Source organism: Octodon degus, unplaced genomic scaffold (genome assembly GCF_000260255.1).
Source record: "Octodon degus isolate 3935 unplaced genomic scaffold, OctDeg1.0 scaffold00037, whole genome shotgun sequence".
In the NCBI taxonomy this organism is placed as follows: domain Eukaryota; kingdom Metazoa; phylum Chordata; class Mammalia; order Rodentia; family Octodontidae; genus Octodon; species Octodon degus.
In genome coordinates this window covers 9,082,218-9,105,606 of record NW_004524613.1, presented here as the reverse complement: position 1 = coordinate 9,105,606, position 23,389 = coordinate 9,082,218, and the positions used below count along the sequence as shown (strand labels likewise).

At 46.0% G+C, this 23,389-nt stretch overlaps 1 long non-coding RNA gene and 2 other non-coding genes across 4 annotated transcripts; all 3 read right to left on the bottom strand.

Annotated features, from left to right (window-relative positions):
* Window positions 1-10,790: 10,790 nt before the first annotated feature.
* On the bottom strand, window positions 10,791-16,697 carry LOC111816657. 2 transcript variants are annotated; one of them, XR_002821007.1, is made up of 5 exons: window positions 16,342-16,697; window positions 16,106-16,218; window positions 13,696-13,932; window positions 11,563-11,719; window positions 10,791-11,329 (listed from the first exon to the last, which is right to left on the bottom strand). It is a non-coding gene; the product is annotated as an uncharacterized LOC111816657 (long non-coding RNA). The 2 variants fall into 2 exon arrangements; XR_002821008.1 differs by lacking the exon at window positions 11,563-11,719.
* LOC111816698 lies at window positions 12,263-12,392 on the bottom strand. Its single transcript, XR_002821047.1, has one exon. It is a non-coding gene; the product is annotated as a small nucleolar RNA SNORA71 (small nucleolar RNA).
* Window positions 14,284-14,417, bottom strand: LOC111816699. The gene has a single exon (XR_002821048.1). It is a non-coding gene; the product is annotated as a small nucleolar RNA SNORA71 (small nucleolar RNA).
* Window positions 16,698-23,389: the final 6,692 nt, after the last annotated feature.

Genomic DNA, 23,389 nt, shown 5'->3' with positions numbered 1-23,389 from the left:
ATAATAATAATAATAATAATAATAATAAATAAAGCTTTAAGATAGGTCTTGAGACAAGGAGTGGTAGTAAAAGAAAGAGGTCATCAGGCCAGCTATTTCTGTTCCCATTGTAGCAGTGATTCCCAGGCCTACAAGGAGAGTGATTAACTGAATCACCCTGTGCTGTTGAACCTGGGCCTTTACTGTGACAGGCAGGCTCTGGTTTCCTGGGGCTATGTCTATATTGGGGGTAAGATATAGCAGTGTACAGGTCCTGTTCCAGTTGATAGGAAGGCACAGATATTTAGAGGTTCTACAGAGGAAGAAAACACTTTGGGTAAACAAAATTGATTATGAATACCAAAACACCAACAACAAAAAAACCCTTAAATTTCCTATCTGTATTATCCCAAATATTTGATGTGCACAGCAGAATAGCTTCCATAAAAAGTTGAAAAAAGCTCTTTGGTTTGAAGAATTGGATACACAGCTTTGGTTTGGCTTTTCCAGTGGAGGAAAAACATTCAGGTGTCTATTACCAGCCCCTTAGAGGAATACTAAAAGGTAGGCATGATTGGGTAGGAGTCTGAATGTAAGCATGTTATGGATGCGTATCTGCACATGGGAGATGATAGCCAATAAAGAGATCAGAATGTTTGTTAAGCAATGGAGCAGTAACTGAGAAGCAAATGGGTTGACTGGGGGTGTTGGGTCATCTGGAGATTGACATGACCAGTGGAGGCTAACCAGGTTAGTGTGAAATTACACTGGTGGAAAGAGATATGTCCAAGCAGTGGCCTGGAGAACAAATTGCACTGGATGCAAAGGAGAGCTTGAAAAGTGAGTTTAGAGGGGCTGGTGAGATGGCTCAGTGGTCTAAAGCACCTACTTAGAACAAGCTTAGCAAAGCACGGGGACCATGGTTCAATCCCCCAGCACCACATGCCAGCCAGCCCCGCCCCCTGATGGGCTGAGCTGGCCACACACACACACACACACACACACACACACACACACAATAAATAAATAAATAAACATTAAAAAAAAGAAAAGTGAGTTTAGAGTTAGTGGTTATTGGGCCTCTTCTATAGGCTTTTTTAGTCCTTATAAGGAGTGAGACTTGTTAAGTTGTAAATGCTGAGCTGTTTGGATTGGTGCATTATCTCTGAATAACATCAGTGAAGGGAAAACCCCAAGGAAAAAAGGAGGGCCACATTTCCCAGAGGCCAGTATGTGTAAACAGAAACCCCTCCTGTAGTGGGAATGATAAGCAAGATTTATGTGAGTCCGAACCTGCCCAAGAACGGTTGTGGCCTCTAAGTAGCAGCAGACATGGAAACACAGAGCCAACAGTCCTTAGCAGGAGTGGAGGGGTGAGGGTCAGGGGATTGGGCTGGTTAAATAAGGAGTGGGTAAGCTGTACCATGCTGCATAAATAGTTTGGTATTGGAGCAGAGACTTGGTGGGAGTGTTTCTCTGGGGGATATGAAGATCATATTGGCTAATTCAACTGTGAGCATAGCAAGTGATTCCATCCTGGAGGTAGGAAGCATCTGAGTTGTATTGCTAACAAAATGGAGAGCAGGGCCCACAAAAAGAAGCATGGTGAAAATGGGATGTCGGAAGTCTGCTTTATCTATCATGGGCCTTCCTATTGATCATCAGACAGGAGGAGGGTAAGAAAGAGGAAAATAATGATTTTCTCCTAGGAGAAATCACACAGTGTGCCTTGGTAAAGGAGATCTTTTCTTTAATCCAGTTGTAGAAAGACCAGGCAGTATAGCCCTAAGGGAGAAACAGCATAAACAGCATAAACCCAATGAACAAGATAGACATAGTAACAGGATATACAGGGGCAGGACATTTTGTTTCTTGGGATTCTGGTCAGCCTGAGGGATGTGGGGGAAATTATTTGCAACTTTTATAGAGTCAGGTGAATTGTTAGGTGGACACAACGTTGAGACCAATGAATCCACTGTGGAGGTTCTTGCAAACAGACCTCCTGGAGCTGTTGGAGGGCTGTGGATGACTCTGAAAGGTCCTTTTCTGCTTTCCTGCCACGGTCAGGGGTTTAATTTTTTTTTTTTCATTTTATGTATTTTTTACAGGGTCTCACTATGCAACTAGGACTCGTAGTGATCTTCCTGTTTTCAGCCTCCCCAGAGCTGGGATTACAGGCATGTACCACCATGCCCAGAATCTGTCCCTGGCTCAGAGCCTCTGGGGGCAGGGCTGGAAGGGCATGCAGGATGAGGATTGAACCCTGGCCCCTGCAATTGCCAAAGCAGGTGTTTAGTCTGCTGAGCTATCTTGCCAGGCCCCAGTTGTCTGAATTTTTAATTAACATCAATTTATTTGCCCTATAGTCATTACACAAGTAGGTGTCAGTAGAAGTCAAAAGGTTAGCAACACTTCAGGGTATTTTTGTTGTTATTGTTTGGTTGGTTGGGTTTTTTTTGTTTATTTGTGGGTGTTTTTGTTTTTGTTTTTGTTTTTGTTTTTGTCTTTTGACCTGTTGTAAAACTGGCAGATGATTTCCAGTAGGGCTTGTCTATGGGCTGAGGTTTGGTCCAAGGAGAAGGATGTGTCTGTATACAAGTTTAAATGATCTATATCCAATGGTCTCTCTAGGAATAGAGCAAACTCCTAAAAAAGCAGTTAGGAGAAGAGAGAGCCAGTCTTTGTATAGCTGGATTGTTAGGTTACTAGGATAGGCTTTAAGTAGACTGTTAACTCCCTCTATTTTACTTGAGGACTGCGACCCTTAGGGAGTATGTAAATTCCACTGGGTCCCTAATGACTTCCATACTTCTTAGGAGACCTGGCTTGTAGGGTTGGGCCATTATCTGAATGAATAGAGGTGGGGAGGCCAAACTGGGGAATTACTTCAGTGAGGAGAGAGTTAGAGACTGCTGGAGGTTTGTTTTTTTGTTTTGTTTTGTTTTCCTGAACTAGTCAGAGAAGCCTCTACCCACCCAGTGAAGGGGTCAACCCAGACTAAAAGCTATCTTAACTTTTGTATCTCTGGCATGTGGGTGAAATTAATCTGCCAATCCTGGTTGTGGAGAAGCTCTGTGCCTGGTGTGTGGGAAAAGGAGACCTCAAGGAACTCGGGAGTGTAGTTACCTGGTAGTTACACTGAGTTGTAATAGACTTAAGGAGGGTCTTCCAGGAAAAAAGCAGATAGAGACTCAGTTAGGCAGGCTAGGGGTTTGTAACCTACATGAAAATTATCATGAAGAGATCAAAGGAGAGTGCAGCCCTGTAAGGCTGGGAGGAGGTGTCTTACTTGAGCTAAGAACCACCCCTCCTTTGTGTTGGGGTGTTGACACTCAGAGGGGGAGGAGGAATCAGGAAAGGACAAAGTATTTCCCTTTTATAGCTTGATGAGTGAGATTAGCTGCTTTCTTGTGGTTTTATCTGCAAAGGCACTTCCAGCTGCAATGGGGTCTGAGAGTCTTTGATGTCCCCTACAGTGAAGTAGTTACCCTTGTTGGTAAGAGGCTGCCTAGAGAAAGGCCTTTATGTATGGGGCATTAATGATTGAGGATCCCCAAGAGGTGAAGAATCGCCTCTCTGCCCATATGGCAGTGTAGTTGTGAAGTATGTGAAATGCATGCTTGCAATCTGTGTAGATGTTAGTTAACCTGTAACCCTTTGGCCAGCATAGGGTGGAGATCAAAGCAGTCGGTTCAGCCTGTTGAGAGGTAGTGGATGAAGGAAGAGCCACAGCTTTTTTATGAGTCATGTGAAGGGGCCTGCCCCTTAGTTCAGTTCTTTAAGTGGCTGCTTCAACAAAGCAGTCAGGCTCAGGTTGCTGTGGTTCGATCCCCACAACTCAAGCCAGCCAAACCTGGCCTGAAGGCATTCTGAGTGAATTAAAAAAAAAAAAAAAAATCCATAAAATAATTATATACCCTGCCTTAGAGGGCTATGTGTGGGAAGTCTTCCAGGAACTCCCACCAATAAACCAAGTATGATCAGGGGTCCACAAAGAGAAAGCTGAGATATGAAGAAAGGGCAAAGTTGTTAATTAGATGAGATACAGACAGTCATGTGGATTTGGCATCTCAGAAGGAGACAGAGTAGGTGTGAGATGAGAGCCAGGATCAAAGTCAGGACCCAGGGCTGGAGAGATGGCTCAGTGGTCTAAAGCACCTACTTGAAACAAGCTTGGCAAAGCACAGGAACCTCGGTTCGATCCTCCAGCACCACATGCCAGCCAGACCCGCCCCCTGGTGGGCTGAGCTGGCCACACACACACACACACAATAAATAAATGTAATAAATAAAAATAAATAAATATTTAAAAAAAAAAAAAAAGTCAGGACCCAAGACAACAGTAAATGTAGGGGCTTCTATAAGGAGTGCATACAATTGTAGAATACAAGGAGCAGAGATGAGAGAGATGTGATGAGGCCATGAGATTCTACAGGTTATAGGAGGAGTACAGTACAGCATGAATGGCACTTGTCTGGTAAGTTTTAGAGCTTCTGTAAGCATTAAAGCTGCAGCAGTAGCTGCCTGTAAACAGACTGGCCAACCTAAGACAGTGAGATAGATTTGTTTGGATAGGAAAATAACTGGGTGTGGGATTGGGCCCTGGGCCTGAATGGTGGGTGACTGCTCAACCACCATGTTCTATGGTTATATAGACGGAAAGGTTAAGTACAGTCTGGCAAAGCCAGGGCTGGAGCTGATAGGGATTTTTAAGGGTTTGGAAGGTGAAGAAAGTTTTTTGTAGTCTAAAGTTTTAACTGGGCTGGGGAGATAGCTCAGGAGAATAAGTGCTACCCTTACAAGCGCAAGGGCCTGAGTACATTCAATCCCTGGTTCCACCAAAAAATAAAAATAAAATAAAGGCTTAACTGAGTTCCCTTTTGTAAGCTTATATAATGGCTTGGTAAGAAGGGCAAAGCCAGGAATCTAGAGATGGAAATATATCAACCCTCAAGGAAGGAGAGAAGCTGCCACTTTGTGGATGGGATGGGGATCTGAGCAATTAACTGGACACGATCAAAAGGAAGAACTCGGAAAAAAATTAAATTAAATTATTTTTTTTTAAAAAGGAAGGACTCGGGCTGGTGAGATGGCTCAGTGGTCTAAAGCACCTACTTAGAACAAGCTTAGCAAAAACAAAGGGACCGCGGTTCAATCCCCAGCACCACATGCCAGCCAGCCCCGCCCCCTGGTGGGCTGAGCTGGCCACACACACACACACACACACATAAATAAAATTTAAAAATAAAATAAAATAAAATAAAAAGGAAGGACTCGGGGCTGGGGAGATGGCTCAGTGGTCTAAAGCACCTACTTGGAACAAGCTTGGCAAAGCACAGGGACCGTGGTTCAATCCCCCAGCACCACATGCCAGCCAGCCCCGCCCCCTGGTGGGCTGAGCTGGCCACACACACACACACACACACATACACATAAATAAAATTAAAAAAAAAAATAAAAAGGAAGGACTCGAGTGTGTTCATGTAGAATAACACCAGCTAGGTGACGGATGGAGGGGAGATTTGAGCCTTGGATAGAGATACACGGTAGCCCTTTGAGTCTAAGTGCTGTAGGAGTAGGAGAGAATCCTGCCTGGAGGATTCATAAAATGGGCTGCAGAGGAGGAGAATGTCTACCTTCTGTCTGGGGTGGGACTCAGATGGGTGGAAGGAGAGCAAATCATGGGCAAGGGCCTCACCAAAATAGTGGGGGCTGGGTGTTCTGTCCAGCCTGTAGCTGTGGGTTTCTTACAGCAGAGGCAAGCAGCTTAAAATTCAGAAAGGTACTATTTGGGTGAAACTTTGTCTCTATTATTGAAAACATAAAATGCTAAATTAATTAACTCCTGCTGTGGGTTTTGAGGGCCTGTCTGCAGTTTCTGTTACATATCTAGAGCAGTTCAAATAATAAAATGAATCTTCAAAATCAGTTAGCCTCTTGGGCCTTCAGAGTCCAGGGCCATATAATGCCTAAGGGTAGCAGCCAGGCAGGATATAACCTGAGCAGAATTTTTATCTTTTGTCTGGGTGGTTTCCTTCAGTCTGTCATGATTAACTGCCCTGTGTGCTGTCTTAGGGAGCCCCAACCAAACAAGTGATCATTTGGCTCCTTTGAACAGGGCATTGTCCCAGAGGATGGCCACGGAAGACGGCCACCACCACGGAAGATTCTGTTGAAGATGCCTGTGGCCACCCACAGCTAGATCTGAAACGCACTCCTTTCCATTCCTCAGGGTAAGAGGGTAGAAGAAAGAAAGATATTTAGGTTGTCCAAGGTGAGATTGGAGGGCTGTGAGAGGTCTTGAAATTCCTGAATATATTTAGTGGGATTGGTATGAAAGGAATCCAGACACTGACTAATCAGAGGCAGAACTGAAAAGGAGAAGGGAATATGAACACAAACAATTCCCTGGCTCCTGCCACCTCCTGAAAATTGAGGAGCAGGATTTAGGAAGGGAGCACCAAACTACATCCCTGATTGAGTATGAGGCAGTCAGAATGTAAGGAAGAGGCCTTGATCAGGAGGGAAGCACCAGATCGGGGACTGACAGATGGGTCAGGGTCCGGACTGACTGAAAGCTCTGTATCAACTATAGCAAGGAGTGCCACCAGGGGATAGAGGGGTGCGAGGAGTTTTTCAGCTGGAGGGGGCAAGAGGATGCCAAGGGAATGTCAAGGGTCTTTGCTCGGAGAAGAATTGGCACGGGAGAAAAGGGGAAGGGTCTCGGATGGAAGGAAAAGGAGAAGAATTTGGGAGAGATGGTATGAGGAACACAGAGTGGCAATACTTCAAAGTGTAAGGAAGGCCTGGGAATAAGCCACTTCAGACAACCTATTTGTTTGTTTATTTTTTGGTGGAACCGGGGATTGAACTCAGACCCCTGGCGTTTGCCAGGTAAGCGCTTATTCTACTGAGCCATCTCCCCGGCCTAGACCACTTCTTTAGTCTTTGGCAGTAATTATCCAGATCTCACAAAGTGGAAATATCAGAAGTACCATGAACAGGCCACTGAGATTTATTGTCCAGCTCCTAGTATGGCCATGCTGTGTGACAGAAATAAATGAGTCATTTGAGTGCCAGCTCAGGAGGCTGAGGTTTGAGCTTACGCAGAAGGTGAGCCAGAATGACCATTGGAGTACAGAGAGGGTCAGAAAGAGTGGCTGGGTCTCTAGACAGGACCGCAAGCTGTGAAATGCGTGTGGCTGAGCAAGGCAAACATTGGGATTGGTCAGACGCTAAAGGGAAGCAGCCCTCCCAGGAGTGCTTTCCAGACCAAGACCAGCGCTAAAGTTTAAAGCACAAAAGCAGAGTGAGCCTCTCTCTCCCTTATTCTATGGGAGAAAATGAAAGGCAGGCACGAAGGAAGAAAGAAGAGAGAGACAATGGTGTGAATGTCGGGGTTACCCCATCTGAGATACCCATCAAGATCTGGCATGGCAGAAGCAGCAGGAGCTGTAAAAGGTGAGATTTGGGGGACCTATGTCACCCATCGGTCTCAGCCTAGGGGAGGAGTCTTGGTAGAGGACTTCAGTACCCCTCAGAGGGGGAACTAGCTCTCTGTCAGTCTCCCAGGTCTGGTGCCAAATCTAATGAACACCTTGCTTTTGTGATAGTAACCAGGCATATGGTGTTTGGGGTTTTTTGTTTGTTTGTTTGTTTGTTTGGTTGTTTTTTTTTTTTTTTTTTTTTTTTTTTTTTTTTTTTTGGCAGAACCAGGGATTGAACTCAGGCCTTTGTGCTTGCCAGGGAAGTACTTATTCTACTGAGGCATCTCCCCAGCTCCCCAGGCATATGGTTTAATACCTGGGTACAGAGAGGCACCCAGAGTAATAAAGTTATCCGTCCCAACAAAGTGTGTCTCTTTTATATGAATGGAAAAAAAGCAGAGAACTTTAAAAAAAGGCTCTCTGGCAGTCTTGCACCTCAGTGGGCAAAGTCCTTGAAGTGTCTGGTACAAATTTTCAGATGTCTCCAGGTGTCCCCAGGACCTGCAAAATTCTTTGTCCCCTCTTATTTTCCCCACATCATTCTGTGCTTGCCAGTGACAGCTTTGGGTGCTGAGCTGAATTCCCTGCAGAGAGCAGTGCTTCTACTGGCAAACAGGCTGGGTGGGGGCTGGGAGAGTCAGGTTCCATGGGCCACTTAAACTGTCCTTCCTGGTCCACACTGCAGTGGTGACTTGCACAATCTGTAGTGAATACCCAGAGGTGAGAATCCCTCTCTCAGCACACACCTCCCAGGTGAGGCCTTCCTCTCATCTCACTGCAAAATGCCACTCCCCCACTTGCTCCCACTTCTTATCTTGTTTCCTGCTTTATAGTTTTTCATTGCTTGATATCTCTCTAGCATACCAGAGCTATTGTACTTCCTTTTGTTTATGGCATGTCCTTGTCCTCTAGAAAAGTCCTGTGAAAGCAGGCATTTGTTCTTTTGCCTGTTTTGCCTGTCAGTTCCCAGATCTGCGCCTGCAGGTACCTGACGCTTGATGGGCATGAGAAGAGGAGCAGAGAGTGCGGTCTGGGTGGAGGGATAGCCAAGGAAGCTTCCTGAAGGAGTTGATAAACTGAGCCAGCAGTGGGAAATGTATTGCTCTGTCTGGGACACTGCGGGGAAGGGAGAACATTTTTAGGGCCAGTAAGTCATAGAGTGCTGGGGTCTGGGGGAGTATTGGGAGGAGGACCGTATTAGAAGCCACAGGGAGAGTGAGCAGGACCTGGCCTTTGCCCTCTGGAGGGGGAGGCCCAGGTAGACAAGAGTGGCTTAGGGTAGAAAAAAGACCTACGAGGCTGAGCCAGCAATGAAGACCACTTAGTTTGAAAGAAACAAGTTGATCACGGGAAAGAGCTGTACTCCACTGAGTGCTTCCTGTTTGTGCCAAGTGTTCCAACTCAATCCTTCACATCCAGCTACGACACCAGAATGCATGGAAATAGGGCCGGAAGTACATGATCCTTCTACAAACTAGCCAGGCTGGCTTATTAGAAAAGAAATCTTGAAAAAAAAAAAAAGAAAGAAAGAAAGAAAGAAAGAAAGAAAGAAAGAAAGAAAGAAAGAAAGAAAGAAAGAAAGAAAAGAAAAACAAATTTAAAAAAGAAAAAGGGCTGGTGAGATAGCTCAGCGGTCTAAAGAGCCTGCTTAGGCAAGCTTAGGTAGGCACAAGGGACCGTGGTTTGATCCTCGGCACCACATGTCATGCTAGCCTTGCCCTCAGGGTGGTTTGAGTAAGCCAAAAAAAAAAAAAAAAAAAAGAAAGAAAGAAAGAAATCTTGTCCTTTTCTGTAGGCTGGGACACAGCACCTAAGTGATCCTAGCTTGATAGCCAAGGCTCCCCTGCCCTACTCCTCTCCACCAATCAGAGCAAGTGTGTTTCTTCCCTTCCTGCCCAGGGCTCCATCCTGGGCCTCTTTTGTGGAGCTCAGGTTAACAGGACATGAGGAACCCCAGAGTGTGAGACTGTGATAGTGGGGTAAGAAAAGTATGAGAGAAATAGAGACTAAGGAGAATAAATGAGAGGGAGGCAGACATTGCTCTCAGTTGCTGATCTGAAGCACAGGGCATGAAGGACCCCAGGGTGTAGGACTCAGATAGGAGACTGTAAAGGGGAAGGAAGTACCCACTGCTCTCAGTAGCTGATAGGAAGCACAACAGCTGATGTCCCAAGAAAGGGGACAGTCAGCCTATTAAGGAAAGAGATGGCTACCAGTGTCAAAGCACCAAGCAACAGAAACAAGGTATAAGGGACCATATTGGGGGAAAATATGTACATTTCTCCCTAAAGGACAAGGGCCATGGTTATTTGAAACTAGCCGGAGAAGGCTTGGGGTGATGTGGAGGAAGTCTTCTAGAGAGCACATGGGTGATGGCCCATAGTCCTTGGGTAGGAATTAAGGTGGGGAGCAATGTAGAAAACAGGACCTTTGCCACAAGTGGCTGGAAGAATGGACTCTTCAGCCCCTGGCAATGCTTCCTTCTCACTTTTATGGGGCCTCACAGCCTGGTTTCCAGCTCAGCCTCAGTCACAGTGAATTCAATTTCAATTGAAGAAATGGACCAACTGATTCTCCTTTTCCTGTCACAACCTTGAAGAGAGTTCCTCTGTATAGGCTATACCTGATCAAGGAGGACAGAGTACCATGCCCACAAATGGTAATACACAGACACTAGGTACATCCTTACAATTATTGTTAATGAACACACTGGCCAGACACCAAATATACCTGGGGTAATGGAAAGCTTAAGCCCTGGCACTGCCTACCACACCACTAAAGTTCTCCAAGGGCAGCTGATCCTCATACACCCCACTCCCACCTTTGGTCAAAATCATTTTCCTAAATTCAGTTCAGAGCATGGTATACTTTTACCATCAGAAAGCTGATGAACATGCCTGTCTTCCTTGAGAATTTCAGTCCATCTCCATCTCTTCATCTACCCCATTATCATCCTTCTTCCAAATCCCTGGCCCAAGTGTTACTCAGCCAACTTAGTTCTAACAGTTTCCTTTGTTCCTAAACCTGAGCCCCTGATGTACATGGGATTACTCAATCTCTAGTTCAGATCCTAAATCCCACCTTGTATCTCCTTGGTCAAGCCTTAGGAGTGTGCTAAATGGGAATTCTCAGTGATAAAAACTGGAAGTTTCACCCTGTGACTACCTTCTCTATACCCAGCCTACCTGGTGCATGTAAGTATTTTGGTAAACAAACAACCCCCCCAAAAAAATAGCACAACATGTTTTATTTATTTATTTATTTATTTTTTCAAAGTTTTATTGACAAAGCACAACATGTTTTAAAACATTTTTTTTCCAGATCATTCTTTGTTCATCAAAATTTATTGAGGTAGACAAGAAGACAGCAGTACAGAAAACTTCACAAGGATCTCTTGCATCTGAAAGTTACACCAGAAGTAGGCAAGACTGGAGGCTGGCCAGAAAAAAGCAAGCCAGTATTCCCATCTATGATATCCTTTGGCTATGTTGGCATGGGGTAGAACCAGGTGGAAGGTCTGCACCTCTGGACCCCAAGTCCCCACATTCCAGGGCTTCCCCTCTACCTGTTTATACTGAGTAAAAAGGTGCTCCATGTTGTGTAGAGGTCACTGCACTAAGGTCTAGATAATGATGTCACTCCACTCTGCTATGCCAGTGTCCATGGTCAACATCACAACCAACTAAGGGAGAAAGTCACACAAGGCCTATGGCCTGGCTGATGATTTTCTCCTCAGGAGGAACCAAAGGCTGACTTAGCTTCTTGGCAGTAATTCACCATGAGGAGATCCCTTCAGGGGAGCCGGAACCCCATGTGAACATCCTGACATTCTTTCAGCAATCTCCAGATCCAGCGCAGCAACCCTAGGGTGATAAGGTCACAGAGTGAAGGTTACTACAGGGACTTGGTCTCCAGTGTTACCTCACCTTTCTTCAAGCCACAACCAATGAGAATGCTCCCAAGCAGTCATGTCTGAGGTGCCAGGTGTTTTTCACACCAAATTTGTCTTTAAAAAGGAATCAATGCACAGAGAAAAACAGTTAAAATGGAACCAGTTTAACATGTTCACAACAGGGGTGTAATTTGTATGCCTCACTTCCACAGGCTCTGAACCTCCAGTGGTATGAGCCAGCAGGAACCCATTATGCAGCCAGGTGTGGTGCATTCCACAATAGTCCCAGCACTGGAGAGGCGGAGGTGGGACAATTGCTGAAGTCCAGTTTGAGACCAGCCTGGGCAACGCAGCAAGACCCCTATCCCAAAAAACAAAAACTCTAAACTCCTAGCAGGGAAACTGAGCAGACATGTAACAGACAGAGAGACACCTCAAGAGCTCAACTCTTAGAGCTTCTCCCATTGAGGACCCAAAGGATCACCCCAGCTGCTATCTCTCCATGCTGTCATTACTGGCCTGCCCACCTGTCTACCCGGCAGGACCTGGAGCTTTTGCTCACCTCAAACTCATAGTCCTCCACATGCCCCTGTCTTCAGAATCCCTATCACATCACACCCCTTCTAAGGCCTGCCCAGACCCACCACTTCCAAAAGGCCACTTCTCTTTGAAGATTTTGTAGTAATGATTGTGTATCTCCCAAAATCTCACTTATTCACTCTATATAGCTTATCCTGGCTCCTTCCACCTCCAAAACACATCTAAAGCATAACGTGTACATAGTCTGGTCTCTGAGAATGGGAGGCAAAGCTGAGAGGGGCCAGGACAGAATGTGTCTCATCACCGACCCTCACACAGCAGCCCCCATGTCTCCTGAAATTGGAACGTGTTGGCAGGAAAGAAGTGTGCGAAAGCGCCAGCATTTGAAAGGGACGGGCTGGACCCTTCAAACACGGGAAACGGCTCTCAGTTCCTCTCCCTGCGTAACTGATGACCAGGGCACAGGCAGCCCATGATCACTTCAGAATGCAGGTGCACACACCAGAAAATGGCCCTGGAAGAGACACTAGTGCCAGTGGCCTGTCGAATGGGTCACATCCAAGAAAACAGTCCAGCTAAGCATAGAACTTCCTTATTGGCAAAATCCCCAAAGCACCACTTTGCTACAGGGAACCAGAAAGAAGTCAAGTTGGGCAGGAACATTGGAAAAGTATTTATCACTTTTTTTTTTTTTTTTTTGGCAGAACCGGGGATTGAACTCAGGCCCTTGTGCTTGCCAGGGAAGCGCATATTCCACTGGGCCATCTCCCTGGCCCTATCACTTTGTTTTTGAAATCAAGAAAATTGGGCTGGGCTGGTCATTGGCTGAGGTAGCAGCAGAAGGGTACCCCCACGCCCAGATTCATCCATTCTGTATTACAACGTGCTGTTGCTAACCTCCAGGCAAGGAGGGCAGACAGATGGGAGATTCTTATTGCCTAAGTGAGACTTGAAGTTTTAGTTTTACAGCAGCCACTAAAGACAAGTATGATGGTTGGGATTCAAAGTGGCCCCCAGGGGCTGGCAAGATGGCTCAGTGGTCTAAAGCACCTACTTGGAACAAGCTTGGCAAAGCACAGGGACTGCGGTTCGATCCCCCAGCACCACATGCCAGCCAGCCGCGCCCCCTGGTGGGCTGAGCTGGCCACACACACACACACACACACACACACGCACTCACTAAATAAATAAACTTTAAAAAAAAAAAAAAGTGGCCCCCAAAAGGCTCACTATGCTAATGGCTTATTTGCTAGCTGATGAGCTTTTGGGAAGGAACTGGATCATTATCAAGTCGATTAATCTATTAATGAATTAATGAGCTGAATGGACTTGTCAGAAGGTGAGGCCTAACTGGATGAAATGGGTCACTGGAAGTCTGGCTCAAAAAGGTATACTTTGTGCCCTAGCCCTTTCTCTTTGGCATCTTCTTTCTCTCTGCTTCTTGGCTGTAATGATGTAAGCAGCTTTTTTCCACCAGGCCTTCTGCCACAACACTTCTGCCTCACCATAGAACTAAATGCAATACATTCATCAGACCATGGACTGAAACCTCTGAAATCCTGAGCCAAGATAGTTCCTCATTTAAGTACTTTTTCCTGGGTATTTTGTCACAGTAAGCTGACTAACACAGCACGTGAAGGGTCAGATGTGACCTAGGCTGTCTGGGTTGGCAGAAGGTTCACCACCGTCTTCTCATCTGTCAACTTCGCTACTTCCATCCCTCAAAGCCCCTGGGCACATGTACAGGAATGTATTAGATGTATTAGATGCAAAGGATCAATTGTCCAGAAATCTTACCTCAATGACACTGGGGTCACATCCAAGAAAACAGTCCAGCTAAGCATAGAACTTCCATAGTGGCAAAATCCCCAAAGCACCACTCTGCCACAGGGAACCAGAAAGAAGTCAACTTGGTCAGGAACACTGGAAAAATATTTATCACTTTGTTTTTGAAATCAAGAAAATCGGGCTGGGCTGGTCATTGGCTGAGGTAGCAGCAGTCAGGTGTTCCTGACATGACAACTCCCATGACACCTGCAAGAAACAGGAAGCACTAGTGAACGTCCAGCAGCATGGGTGTGAAAGCCTCCAGAAAAGAGCTTGACATAGTAGTGATGAGACAAAAAGCATTTCAAACTATTATTTCCTTGTGAAAAATAAGAATTAAGTTAAGAGAGAGAGAGAAAAGATGGCCTGCACCAGCGTAACTAATAGTGATTAATAAAATACACAGATTGGCTGAGTGGAAGTGACTCTACTGGTCACCAAAAGGAACTTAAGCAACACACAAAAGCAGGGGGCAGGGCAGGAAGTGAAAGCCCCAATAATAACGGTAATGCACACATAGCAGCCCCAAAGCTCACACTATGTGACAAGAAGCAAAAGTGTGGGAAAGCTCCTAGAAATGGAAGGCAAGCACACAGACCCTCCAAACACAGGACGATTCTTTCCACAGTTTGTCTGCCTGCACTACCAATGACCAGAGCATGGGTGCCTTCTGATCACTTACGAATGCAGGGGCAGAAAAGGGTAGGGGGGTTGCTTAAAAGGAGGCAAATGGCAGAAGCTTTGAGCAGCCAGCCCAACTAAACACAAGGACCCAACAATTTTTTCTAAGCCTACAAACCCTCCTTCAACATGGCCAGACAGGGGAGGCAAAGAAAAGACACCTTTAAAGAGAACTGATGGGGGCTGGTGAGATGGCTCAGTGGTCTAAAGCACCTACTTAAAACAAACTAAGCTAAGCAAAGCACAGGGACTGCGGTTCAATCCCCCAACACCACATGCCAGCCCACCCCGCCCCTTGGTGGGCTGAGCTGACCACACACACAATAAATAAATAAATAAACAAATAAATAAAAAAAATTTAAAAATTAAAAAAAAAAGAGAGAGAACTGATGGAAAGCTCAGTGTGCTCAGGCTTGTAATCCTGTCACTTGGCAGGAGGATTGCTACGGTTCGAGGCCAGCCAGCCCAGGCTAGTGAGTTCAAGGCCAACCTGAGCTACACAGCAAGAACCTGGCTCAAAAAAAAGCAAGCTAGCTAGCTGATGGAGTTCTTGCATTGTAGAAGACAGGGAGTTGTGACCCACAGGAAAACTGTGTCATCATATCCCTGCTTTCTAGTGGATAAAAGTGAGGATAAGAAAAGGTCCCAAAGTTAGGAAGTGAAAACAAAGTGACTCAGACTTGGGCAGAGGTGAATGTGGTGCAAAAATCCTTCCTGCTTTTGACTGGGGCAGAAGGGCATTCTGCCGCCAACACACCCAAGGAAGGGGGCAGGGGTATCCTTCCAGATTCTGATCCCCAACTAGCACACCAAAGGAAGCCCTCAGGGAGGGTAAACCAGGGGCTAGGATGGCAGTGCCTTCATCTCACTTCCACCTATATCACACCTAACTGCCAGAAGCCCTCACCCTCCAGAGGACACGCTTCACTCAGGATCACAGTCACCCAGCTGCTTCCTGGCAAGATGGACACCTCTCATGGCCCCACTACACCAAGCTGTCATCTCTGTCATAAACAAGAAACCTGGATAAGCCATCAAAATATCACCTGGCCAAACCCATCCTGGTATTACATTTTTGGAGTTTCTGGCACAGTAGCTCCCTGCCTCACAAATGTGAGCTGCTGCTACTAGCCCTTTCTCACACAAGAAAGAAGCTAACAGTGCATAGGGGACCACGAAACAGAGGACTTGTCAGATCATCTTTTGTGTAAACTCTTACGAAATTGTAGAGGCTCCAACTGGGACCTGTACCTTGCCAAAACCATCAGATGGATACTTATAGATTGTCCAAATGCAAAGCTCAAAGAACTCTGACTGCTATTCAGTTATCACTTCAGATAAAGACTTCGTCAGCCCCCTCCAACAGAGTCTGCAGGAGGAACGACTTTCACTCCAGAAATACTGATTATATGTAACCAGGCATCAGGGCTGAAAACCAGAAAAGCAGTCAGTTGTCTGATCTCATGAGAGATCAGCTTGCCTGCTTGCCTGCTTAACAGGAGGTACAGCTCAAGATGGTGAGGGAACTCAGCCAGGACCTGACCTCTGGTCTTTCTGACCCCCAAGTGTTACACCAGGCTTCAATCTGCAAAGAGCTTTGCCACACAAGTCTGTGCTCACCGTCACCTCTGGGGCTGCCCACTGAATCAGGATCCAGAAGGCCCCCAGTCCTCAAAGTGCTCAGCACAGCAGCACTTACCCGGGACATCCTGTCCCTGGAGCACGGAGGGCAGCGGGCACTGGGTGCTGCAGAATCAGCAGCGCCACCAAGTAGTTTGCATCCACCTCTGAGAGGCCACAAAGCAGAAAGGCCTACGCAGGGGAAAGAAAAGTAAAGGGCTTCAGGGCACAGTCTGGACGCTGTCCCCTAGGGCCTTGGCCTTTAAAGGCTATCGGTGAAAATAAGTCAGTTCTAGGACAGAGCGCAACACTGACCCCGTACAGACAAGCGACAAGCAAATTCCGGGCTTCGAACCCCCCAAGTCCCGAGGGCCGGATGTGGGTCCTTCCCAGGAGGTAGAGACGGCCACGACACCGCTTGGGGATGGCAAGCGTGGTGCGGCAGAGGCCCGGGAACCACAAGCCCCAGGAGGCCGAGGCCCCGTATAACAGATGCTTCAGTTTCCCCTGCTTGAGCGAAAAATCTCAAGCCTTGGGAGCGACGCGCAGAGTACGCTCCGAGCGTGCCCCTGCAGTGACTTAGCCGACTGCCAGGACGGAAGGCAGCAGGGGACACAGAGCACAACACGGGAACAAGCTGCGGCACGGGACACTGCGCATGGAGGGGCGCGCTCCCGCGTTGGCTCTCGGCTGTTTTATCTAAGCTGCGGCTGCGCGCAGGCTGCAGCCTAGAGCGCCGCCTCCCGGCCAGGCCAGTCCTGTGCTGCGTTCCGTGCAACACCCCTTTGGGAGGAGGAGCTGGAATTCTAACTCTCCACTAAGACTCCCGGTATAAATTCACGTACCTACGTCCAAGCATCCCTCATTCCGCCCATCATTCCATCCGCCCACCCATGTATCCATGCATCTAATTAGCCTGAAAGTACTTATGGAGCACAACTTTCTCAGTCCTCCAATTATTCATCCTTCCTATTGGATTGTCTGTCCTTCCATCATCCAAAGTCCACCCACCAATCCACCAACCCATCCCTTTCATCTTTACATCCCTCTAGTCATCTAGATTTCCATCCAGGGGCAGGGGAGATAGTTCAGTAAAATAAGCGCTTGCCTGGCAAGTGCAAAGGCCTGAGTTCAATCCCCGGTTCCACCAAAATAATAATAATAATAATAATAATAATAATAATATAAAAAATAGATTTCCAGAAAATCTACTGAGCAACTACTTCACACTAAGGGCTGAGTTGGATATTGGAAATACAGTGAAGACAGACATGACTTTATGTTAGTTTTATTTATTTAATTTTTTGTATATTAGAGAGGGGTCTACAGGGTGTTCAGGGTCTCACTACTGGATCGGACTCGTAGTGCTCCACCTGTTCACAGTTTCCCAAGAGCTGGGATTACAGGGGCACCACCATACCCAGTCTCAATCGCCATCTCAGCGTGCGGCAAGGCAGGCCCGGGAATCGAACCCCCAGCTCCTGAGCCTGCTTGCAGGCGCTTTAATCCGCTGAGCTATTTGGATGGCCCTGTTAGTTCCGTATTAATGGAACAAGCAAACCAGAAAAGGCAAGAATTAAAAATCATGGCTGAGGGGCTGGTGAGATGGCTCAGTGGTCTAAAGCACCTACTTAAAACAAGCTCAGCAAAGCACAGGGACCGTGGTTCAATTCCCCAGCACCACATGCCAGCCAGCCCCACCCCCTGGTGGGCTGAGCTGGCCACACACACACACACACACACACACACACACACACATAAATAAAATTTAAAAAAAATAAATAAAAATCCCTGGTACCACACACACACACACACACACACACACACATACACACACACAATGTAAAGACTAAAAAATGTGAAAAATGTAAACTTAATGTAAACATAGGTCAAGCGTGTTTTTCAGCTGGGTGCCACAGTACATGCTTGTAATCCCAGTCACTAGGGAAGCTGAGGCAGGAGGAGCGCATGTTTGAGACTAGGCTGGGCAATTTATTTATTTATATATTTTTTGGTGAAACCGGGGATTGAACCCAGGCCCTTGTGCTTGCCAGGGAAGCACTTATTAGTAGGCCTCTGTCTCAACATAAAATTAAAAAGAGCTGAGGATATGGCTAAATGGTAGAATGTCTCAGGGTTCAATCTCTAAGTTCAGAAAAAGAAAAATGATTTTCATAGTACCTGTGGTTGCAAGGACTTCTAACAATAATACAAAAAAATACAACCATGTCAACTGATAACTAATTTTTTTTAGGACATATAGTGTTTCAGCCATTTTGGTCCATTTAATCATCATACTAGTTATGATGGACTGAATGTTTGTATCACCCCCAAATTCATATGCTGACTCCTTAATCCTGAGCATAGTGATAGGTATGGGGTGTTTGGGAGTTGATTAGGATTAGATCAGGTCATGAGGTTGGAGTCCTCAGGAGTGTGCTTAGTGTTCTCTAAGACGCTCTGGAGAGTTTGCTTCCCTCTACCACTTTGCAGTGAAGAGAAAACCATTAGTTCTATAAAACAGAAAGTAGAACCTCACCAGGTAGCAAAGCTATTGGTTCCTTCATTTCAGACTCCCAGCCTCTCTAACCGTGAGAAACAGTTTTTTACTGTTTAGAAGTCACCCAGTTTAGAGTAGTTTGGTATAGCACCTCAAATAGACCAAAACACTCATCCCATAAGTTAAACATTGTAATCATCTTGTTTGTTGACAAGGAAATAAATATTCAGAAAGTTTAATTAACTTACCCAAGGTCACATAGTCAATATGTCAAGAACTACATGGTGCCAGGCAGGCTGGCGCATGCCTGGAATTCTAGCTCAAGGCCAGCCTGCCCTACAAAGGGAGGCCCTATCTCAGACCACGAGAACTGCACAGTCTGAGGGTTGATCTTGCTTACAAGCTGACAAGTTAGCCTGTACTGTTTTATTTTATTTTATTTATGTGTGTGTGTGTGTGTGTGTGTGTGTGGCCAGCTCAGCCCACCAGCGGGCGGGGCTGGCTGGCATGTGGTGCTGGGGGATTGAACCATGGTCTCTGTGCTTTGTTAAGCTTGTTCTAAGTAGGTGCTTTAGACCACTGAGCCATCTCACCAGCCCCAGCCTGTATTGTTTTAATAAATACTAATAGAGGATGAGAATTTCCTGAGTCAAGGGACTTCATTATTGATAGCAAGAGCAGGAGGCAGGGCCTCATGCCCACCTCGGTTCCTCGTGTTTCACTAGTCCCCTGGGGGCAGTAGTGCTCAGGATGGTTCATGTATACACGGTGTGTGGGAGTGTGACAGGAGAGGAATGCTGTGCATGGAGGATTCATCCTGCTTATGGGGAACAAAAGTAAACCTAAAAGCTTTAGTCTGGGAGGAGCATTTACCTTATCCCACAGGTTGTACCCTGTGAAACATAACCCTAACAAACTGCCCAGATAAACAGCAGTCAGGGCCTTGCATTTGTGACATGCCCAGCAAGGACATGCATGAGTGCTCAGGACCTGTGGCAGATCATCTCTCCCAACAGTAGGTTGTCAGAGTCGAATTCAGGGCTAGAAGGCAATCTAGGAGCCATTAATAGATGCTTACAGTACATTTGATCATAGTATTTAATTTCTATTACTGATCAGAAAAGTATATGTTAGTTAGAATATATAGGCTAAAAGGATATTTTCATTGCGTAATACAGGTCAACAATATATTTCAAGGTGAAAGTTTAAGACAACAGACTGCTAAATATCACATAAACCTGAACAGTCAATGGCAAGGACATCTTTTTTTTTTCCCATTTTATTGAGAAACAAATAGCAATGAGACAGTTTCAAATCAAATTGGTAGGACAGTTTCAATAATTAGCACATTGTATATTTTTTTCCTAGTGATTATTTGCTGTACAAGATGCAGACATGATATCCTATTTACAAACACTATTAGAACAAATCCCTAAAAAAAAAAAAAGAACAAATCCCTCTATTCATTAAGAGAATGTAACTATATATCTATCCTAACCATTTTGAATACACAGATACAAAATGGACATTCATCTGTATCCCCTTTTTTGTTTAGTTCCATCATTTGAATATTATAGGTGTGTTAACTCAGCAAAATATTCTAAAAGAGTCCAGTAGTTCATAATAGTATTGGGTCTTCTGCTTGACTGGCAATGTTAGATGTTGTTGACCTGAGTCCCCTACAGCTCAACATAACAGCATGGCTTTACTTCTTTTTTTTTTAAACATTTATTTATTTATTTATTTATTTGTGTGTGTGTGTGTGTGTGTGTGTGTGTGTGTGGCCAGCTCAGCCCACCAGGGGGCGGGGCTGGCTGGCATGTGGTGCTGGGGGATCAAACTGCGGTCCCTGTGCTTTGCTAAGCTTGTTCTAAGTAGGTGATTTAGACCACTGAGCCATCTCACCAGCCCGGCTTTACTTCTTATACTTCGTTTTTATACTTTTCTGCTGGATGGTTAAGACCAAGAGAAAGCAAGACAGCAAGGACATCTGATTTTACACTTTCCTGTCATTAGCATAATAAGACCTATGCAGACCAAATGCTCACATCCCTCCCAAAATTTTCTGGTTGGAATCTAATCCTTAATGTATTTGGAATTGGGCCTTCTTGCGATTCAGGGTTTTGCAAAGGAAACAATACAATACAAGACACATTTTATAAGATTATTTTATAATGAATCACCCATAGAATCATATACAAGGAGTGCAGGAAATCTGTCCACACACTAAAGACCAAAGAATCCAGTTGAGGGCCTGGATCCTACTATCCTGCATGAAATCCTAGAGCTCATAATAATACCTCCCACAAGTCCATCTGGAGGCCTAGAGCCCAAAGCAAAGTTTCATGAGGGCCGGCTTCATAGATCTGTGCTGGAAAGGCCCAAAGTTCAATGGTGGAAGCTAGAAAGTCTATGCCAGTGGGATGAAGGATCTGTGCTAGCAGGCTGGGGATCTGAACTGGGGCTAGGAGGCAATGCTCAAGCACCAAGGTGCCCCCAAAAAGTACCAAGCCCTCCTCAGCAACAGTGAGGACCCAAGCTCCTCCAATGATGAGGAAAGCTGAGTTCCCATCAGTGTTGTATGTTATGGGTCGGTGCCAAAAGAAAGGACGAGAAGACCTGATGAATGTAGTTTCAGAGGTCTCACTGAGATTAGTCTCTCTCCAAGTGAGCCCAGAGCCTCAGAAGCATCTCACATTTATTGAGGGGTAAAGGCAGACTAAGGAATGTGCATAATTACCTAAGTGAATACAAACTACTATCTCTGTTGACTTCCACCATTTGCCTAACACTTGGTTCACACAAATGCTAGCCGATAACATCCCAAGCAAGGGATCAAAGGACAGGGCACCTGCAGGAGAAGCTGTTATCTGCTGGTTTGGGTCCCAACTTTCCAGGAATTTGCAAACAGACAGCAACCCTCCTTGGGCTCAGTCCAGTGTTCCCTACTCTCTTGGGACACAGGCTTTTGTCTCAAAACTATATCTCTACACATCAGGAATGCCAATGCAACAAGCTTCTCCAGGAGGCTGAGCAGTGCACCATCTTCTCCATTGCCAGAAAGTAACGCTCAAGATGAGGACTAGAGCTCTTCTAAAATGAACTGTAGCCATTCTGAGTGACAACAAAAGTCCTGAGCTCCTCCAGCGACAAGAACAGCCAAGTCCATTAGGAAAGGCAGCATGACAAGGTCCTCCAGCAGAACAGCCCAAGAGAACTCACAGCTTCCAACAGCTTCTCCAGACAGCATCCCTAACAGCCTCCCAACAGCTTCTCCAGTTGTGCTGGCAACAATCCTCAGGTGGGCCTCCCACACCCAACACCATGCTAGTTCAATTCGGCTGGGTACAACAAGTTGACCACCATCTGTAAATCCACTACAGGCCTCTAGAAGACCATTGGGTCACAAGGATGGAGCCCCCACTAAGGGGATTAGTACCTTTATAATAGAAGACCTCAGAGTGCTCCCTCATCCTGTTCAAGGCACATACTTTTGAAAGTAATCACCAGCTGGTGCAGGTGTCTCTGGAGGGTTCATCTCCATCCCCATGAACCTGGTGCTTTTCACATGTAGTGTTTGGCTTCTCTTCTGGCCTCACTGCCTGGCACTGTGGTTTTTTGTTTTTTTTCTTGATTTTTCTGTGCTTGGTCTCTTGGCAAAAAAGCGGCTGTGTGTAGGACCATTTTGCACCCAGGACAGGGCTAACTATTGTGGAGAATAGGTGAACATCACGAAACAGGAGCCCTGCATGGGGGAGCATTGCAGCTAAGGACAGAGCTTTCTCAGGGAGGGGGCTTCTTGGAGATGGCATGCGTTGGGGGTGCTTTGGAGGATCTACATAGGAAGGGCAACAGGAAAGTGTTCAGGGGAGGGAGAAAGAGAAAGACTCTGAAGCCGATGGTGGAAAGGGACGAGGGTCTGGACACGTGTTGGTGTAGGGAGAAGTAAAGAAGCAGGGATAGTATCACTCCATCTCATTCCACAGCCTGTAATGTTTAGATGGCGTTTAAATGTTTATACAAGAGAAGCAAAGGCCAGGTGCTGTGGCACAGGGCTGGTAATAGTGTTGCAGGCAGCCTGAGTTAGATAGAAATATTGTAGGCAGTAGACAGGGACAGACCCTCGAAGGGGATGACAAAGACCAGACACCTTAGTGGGGAGATGCTCCTGGTGTGAGCCAGACCTAAAGATCAAAGCAATGCTGACCTCCCTAAAGTTGGCATCCAGGATTGCTCATTAGTCAGGAAGAATCATCGACTGAAGGCCACCAGATAAGGTCCCGATTTACATTCATGCCCGCTTGCTATGTGACTCGCTACCCCATTTGGTCCTAGGCCTAATAAATTTTACCTGAGCAATGGTGCTTGTAATCCCATTGGTGGACCATAGTTTTGTTCTACCCTGTATCCACCTAAGTGAGACCCCTTTGTCTCTCCCTTAGCCCTGCATGGTTTTGCCCTATAAAAATAACCTGAAAGAGACAGCTTCCAAGGCAACCTGCTCGGGCCTCCCTTCTGTCCGTCTCCGACAGAAGCTTTCCTTTCCAGTAAAGTTTTACCCTCAACTTCCGTTTGTTCCTAAAATTCATTCTTCGGTTTTAGAGAACACGAACTCATTCAGGCCAGGCTGGGAATTTCACGTCCCTATATAAATAGTGGTGCTCTGGAAGGCTGAGGCAGGACAAGGTCAATTTCAATCCGAGCCTAGGCATTTTAGCAAGTCTTTCTCAAAATTAAAAAAAGAAAGAAAAGTGCTAGAGACTCAGCTCAGGGCAAAAGTCCTGGATTCAGTCCATATTCAGTGCCTAGATTCAGTCCCTGGGAGGAGAAGAGCGGGAGAGGGAGACTGAGCCATAAGGGGAG